Below are 6,000 nucleotides of genomic sequence, written 5' to 3' on the forward strand. Positions count from 1 at the left end.
AACCAGGCTCACTAATAAAGGTCAAGCCACTTGGCTGCCAGAATGCCCTGCTTCAGCACAGACCAGAAAGGCATTGTGATAAGCGTATCCCCGGTATAGTCAGGGGTTAATGGGAGTCGTCCCCGTCCCCCCAGTATACGCCCAGAACCATGGACCCGGTACTTGTGGTTCGGACTGTCTCCAACCAGCCATAATGTTGTGAGAGTGAAATTATGTCTAAGTCCAGCTTTGGTACATTAGAAGCAACTCTGAAACTTCACCTAAGCGTTTTTCGAAGCTACTTTTTGGCTAACTTCTTATGGGAAGGTCTAGGAGCTCTGAAAATGAACGTGCGCGTCTTTCACTCTTCCCGAGGGACTTAGAAGAATTTTGTGATATTTTTTATTAAAATGGTGTATAAGGGTATATATATAAATATATTTTATGCACTGTATATGAGCTGGCGATTTCTAAGTCTGTGGTTCCGAGAGGGGGTAACCAGGCTCACTAATTAAGGTGAAGCCACTTGGCTGCCAGAATGCCCTGCTTCAGCACAGACCAGAAAGGCATTGTGATAAGCGTAACCCCGGTTTAGTCAGGGTTTAATGGGAGTCCCCCCCGTCCCCCCAGTATACGCCCAGAACCATGGACCCGGTACTTGTGGTTCGGACTGTCTCCAACCAGCCATAATGTTGTGAGAGTGAAATTATGTTAAGTCCAGCTTCGGTACATTAGAAGCAACTCTGAAACTTAACCTAAGCGTTTTTCGAAGCTACTTTTTGGCTAACTTCTTATGGGAAGGTCTAGGAGCTCTGAAAATGAACGTGCGCATCTTTCACTCTTCCCAAGGGACTTAGAAGAATTTTGTGATATTTTTTATTAAAATTGTGTATAAAGGTATATATATAAATATATTTTATGCACTGTATATGAGCTGGCGATTTCTAAGTCTGTGGTTCCGAGAGGGGGTAACCAGGCTCACTAATAAAGGTCAAGCCACTTGGCTGCCAGAATGCCCTGCTTCAGCACAGACCAGAAAGGCATTGTGATAAGCGTATCCCCGGTATAGTCAGGGGTTAATGGGAGTCCCCCCCGTCCCCCCAGTATACGCCCAGAACCATGGACCCGGTACTTGTGGTTCGGACTGTCTCCAACCAGCCATAATGTTGTGAGAGTGAAATTATGTCTAAGTCCAGCTTTGGTACATTAGAAGCAACTCTGAAACTTCACCTAAGCGTTTTTCGAAGCTACTTTTTGGCTAACTTCTTATGGGAAGGTCTAGGAGCTCTGAAAATGAACGTGCGCGTCTTTCACTCTTCCCGAGGGACTTAGAAGAATTTTGTGATATTTTTTATTAAAATGGTGTATAAGGGTATATATATAAATATATTTTATGCACTGTATATGAGCTGGCGATTTCTAAGTCTGTGGTTCCGAGAGGGGGTAACCAGGCTCACTAATTAAGGTGAAGCCACTTGGCTCCCAGAATGCCCTGCTTCAGCACAGACCAGAAAGGCATTGTGATAAGCGTAACCCCGGTTTAGTCAGGGTTTAATGGGAGTCCCCCCCGTCCCCCCAGTATACGCCCAGAACCATGGACCCGGTACTTGTGGTTCGGACTGTCTCCAACCAGCCATAATGTTGTGAGAGTGAAATTATGTCTAAGTCCAGCTTTGGTACATTAGAAGCAACTTTGAAACTTCACCTAAGCGTTTTTCGAAGCTACTTTTTGGCTAACTTCTTATGGGAAGGTCTAGGAGCTCTGAAAATGAACGTGCGCATCTTTCACTCTTCCCGAGGGACTTAGAAGAATTTTGTGATATTTTTTATTAAAATGGTGTATAAGGGTATATATATAAATATATTTTATGCACTGTATATGAGCTGGCGATTTCTAAGTCTGTGGTTCCGAGAGGGGGTAACCAGGCTCACTAATTAAGGTCAAGCCACTTGGCTGCCAGAATGCCCTGCTTCAGCACAGACCAGAAAGGCATTGTGATAAGCGTATCCCCGGTATAGTCAGGGGTTAATGGGAGTCCCCCCCCGTCCCCCCAGTATACGCCCAGAACCATGGACCCGGTACTTGTGGTTCGGACTGTCTCCAACCAGCCATAATGTTGTGAGAGTGAAATTATGTTAAGTCCAGCTTCGGTACATTAGAAGCAACTCTGAAACTTAACCTAAGCGTTTTTCGAAGCTACTTTTTGGCTAACTTCTTATGGGAAGGTCTAGGAGCTCTGAAAATGAACGTGCGCATCTTTCACTCTTCCCAAGGGACTTAGAAGAATTTTGTGATATTTTTTATTAAAATTGTGTATAAAGGTATATATATAAATATATTTTATGCACTGTATATGAGCTGGCGATTTCTAAGTCTGTGGTTCCGAGAGGGGGTAACCAGGCTCACTAATAAAGGTCATGCCACTTGGCTGCCAGAATGCCCTGCTTCAGCACAGACCAGAAAGGCATTGTGATAAGCGTATCCCCGGTATAGTCAGGGGTTAATGGGAGTCCCCCCCGTCCCCCCAGTATACGCCCAGAACCATGGACCCGGTACTTGTGGTTCGGACTGTCTCCAACCAGCCATAATGTTGTGAGAGTGAAATTATGTCTAAGTCCAGCTTTGGTACATTAGAAGCAACTCTGAAACTTAACCTAAGCGTTTTTCGAAGCTACTTTTAGGCTAACTTCTTATAGGAAGGTCTAGGAGCTCTGAAAATGAACGTGCGCGTCTTTCACTCTTCCCGAGGGACTTAGAAGAATTTTGTGATATTTTTTATTAAAATGGTGTATAAGGGTATATATATAAATATATTTTATGCACTGTATATGAGCTGGCGATTTCTAAGTCTGTTGTTCCGAGAGGGGGTAACCAGGCTCACTAATAAAGGTCAAGCCACTTGGCTGCCAGAATGCCCTGCTTCAGCACAGACCAGAAAGGCATTGTGATAAGCGTATCCCCGGTATAGTCAGGGGATAATGGGAGTCGTCCCCGTCCCCCCAGTATACGCCCAGAACCATGGACCCGGTACTTGTGGTTCGGACTGTCTCCAACCAGCCATAATGTTGTGAGAGTGAAATTATGTCTAAGTCCAGCTTTGGTACATTAGAAGCAACTCTGAAACTTCACCTAAGCGTTTTTCGAAGCTACTTTTTGGCTAACTTCTTATGGGAAGGTCTAGGAGCTCTGAAAATGAACGTGCGCGTCTTTCACTCTTCCCGAGGGACTTAGAAGAATTTTGTGATATTTTTTATTAAAATGGTGTATAAGGGTATATATATAAATATATTTTATGCACTGTATATGAGCTGGCGATTTCTAAGTCTGTGGTTCCGAGAGGGGGTAACCAGGCTCACTAATTAAGGTGAAGCCACTTGGCTGCCAGAATGCCCTGCTTCAGCACAGACCAGAAAGGCATTGTGATAAGCGTATCCCCGGTTTAGTCAGGGTTTAATGGGAGTCCCCCCCGTCCCCCCAGTATACGCCCAGAACCATGGACCCGGTACTTGTGGTTCGGACTGTCTCCAACCAGCCATAATGTTGTGAGAGTGAAATTATGTCTAAGTCCAGCTTCGGTACATTAGAAGCAACCCTGAAACTTAACCTAAGCGTTTTTCGAAGCTACTTTTTGGCTAACTTCTTATAGGAAGGTCTAGGAGCTCTGAAAATTAACGTGCGCGTCTTTCACTCTTCCCGAGGGACTTAGAAGAATTTTGTGATATTTTTTATTAAAATGGTGTATAAGGGTATATATATAAATATATTTTATGCACTGTATATGAGCTGGCGATTTCTAAGTCTGTTGTTCCGAGAGGGGGTAACCAGGCTCACTAATAAAGGTCAAGCCACTTGGCTGCCAGAATGCCCTGCTTCAGCACAGACCAGACAGGCATTGTGATAAGCGTATCCCCGGTATAGTCAGGGGTTAATGGGAGTCGTCCCCGTCCCCCCAGTATACGCCCAGAACCATGGACCCGGTACTTGTGGTTCGGACTGTCTCCAACCAGCCATAATGTTGTGAGAGTGAAATTATGTCTAAGTCCAGCTTTGGTACATTAGAAGCAACTCTGAAACTTAACCTAAGCGTTTTTCGAAGCTACTTTTTGGCTAACTTCTTATGGGAAGGTCTAGGAGCTCTGAAAATGAACGTGCGCGTCTTTCACTCTTCCCGAGGGACTTAGAAGAATTTTGTGATATTTTTTATTAAAATGGTGTATAAGGGTATATATATAAATATATTTTATGCACTGTATATGAGCTGGCGATTTCTAAGTCTGTGGTTCCGAGAGGGGGTAACCAGGCTCACTAATAAAGGTCAAGCCACTTGGCTGCCAGAATGCCCTGCTTCAGCACAGACCAGAAAGGCATTGTGATAAGCGTATCCCCGGTATAGTCAGGGGTTAATGGGAGTCGTCCCCGTCCCCCCAGTATATGCCCAGAACCATGGACCCGGTATTTGTGGTTCGGACTGTCTCCAACCAGCCATAATGTTGTGAGAGTGAAATTATGTCTAAGTCCAGCTTCGGTACATTAGAAGCAACTCTGAAACTTAACCTAAGCGTTTTTCGAAGCTACTTTCTGGCTAACTTCTTATAGGAAGGTCTAGAAGCTCTGAAAATGAACGTGCGCGTCTTTCACTCTTCCCGAGGGACTTAGAAGAATTTTGTGATATTTTTTATTAAAATGGTGTATAAGAGTATATATATAAATATATTTTATGCACTGTATATGAGCTGGCGATTTCTAAGTCTGTGGTTCCGAGAGGGGGTAACCAGGCTCACTAATAAAGGTCAAGCCACTTGGCTGCCAGAATGCCCTGCTTCAGCACAGACCAGAAAGGCATTGTGATAAGCGTATCCCCGGTATAGTCAGGGGTTAATGGGAGTCCCCCCCGTCCCCCCAGTATACGCCCAGAACCATGGACCCGGTACTTGTGGTTCGGACTGTCTCCAACCAGCCATAATGTTGTGAGAGTGAAATTATGTCTAAGTCCAGCTTCGGTACATTAGAAGCAACTCTGAAACTTAACCTAAGCGTTTTTCGAAGCTACTTTTTGGCTAACTTCTTATAGGAAGGTCTAGGAGCTCTGGAAATGAACGTGCGCGTCTTTCACTCTTCCCGAGGGACTTAGAAGAATTTTGTGATATTTTTTATTAAAATGGTGTATAAGGGTATATATATAAATATATTTTATGCACTGTATATGAGCTGGCGATTTCTAAGTCTGTGGTTCCGAGAGGGGGTAACCAGGCTCACTAATTAAGGTCAAGCCACTTGGCTGCCAGAATGCCCTGCTTCAGTACAGACCAGAAAGGCATTGTGATAAGCGTATCCCCGGTATAGTCAGGGGTTAATGGGAGTCCCCCCCGTCCCCCCAGTATACGCCCAGAACCATGGACCCGGTACTTGTGGTTCGGACTGTCTCCAACCAGCCATAATGTTGTGAGAGTGAAATTATGTCTAAGTCCAGCTTCGGTACATTAGAAGCAACTCTGAAACTTAACCTAAGCGTTTTTCGAAGCTACTTTTAGGCTAACTTCTTATAGGAAGGTCTAGGAGCTCTGAAAATGAACGTGCGCGTCTTTCACTCTTCCCGAGGGACTTAGAAGAATTTTGTGATATTTTTTATTAAAATGGTGTATAAGGGTATATATATAAATATATTTTATGCACTGTATATGAGCTGGCGATTTCTAAGTCTGTTGTTCCGAGAGGGGGTAACCAGGCTCACTAATAAAGGTCAAGCCACTTGGCTGCCAGAATGCCCTGCTTCAGCACAGACCAGAAAGGCATTGTGATAAGCGTATCCCCGGTATAGTCAGGGGTTAATGGGAGTCGTCCCCGTCCCCCCAGTATACGCCCAGAACCATGGACCCGGTACTTGTGGTTCGGACTGTCTCCAACCAGCCATAATGTTGTGAGAGTGAAATTATGTCTAAGTCCAGCTTTGGTACATTAGAAGCAACTCTGAAACTTAACCTAAGCGTTTTTCGAAGCTACTTTTTGGCTAACTTCTTATA

The sequence above is a fragment of the Ascaphus truei genome, chromosome 4 (assembly GCF_040206685.1).
Source record: "Ascaphus truei isolate aAscTru1 chromosome 4, aAscTru1.hap1, whole genome shotgun sequence".
Taxonomy (NCBI): domain Eukaryota; kingdom Metazoa; phylum Chordata; class Amphibia; order Anura; family Ascaphidae; genus Ascaphus; species Ascaphus truei.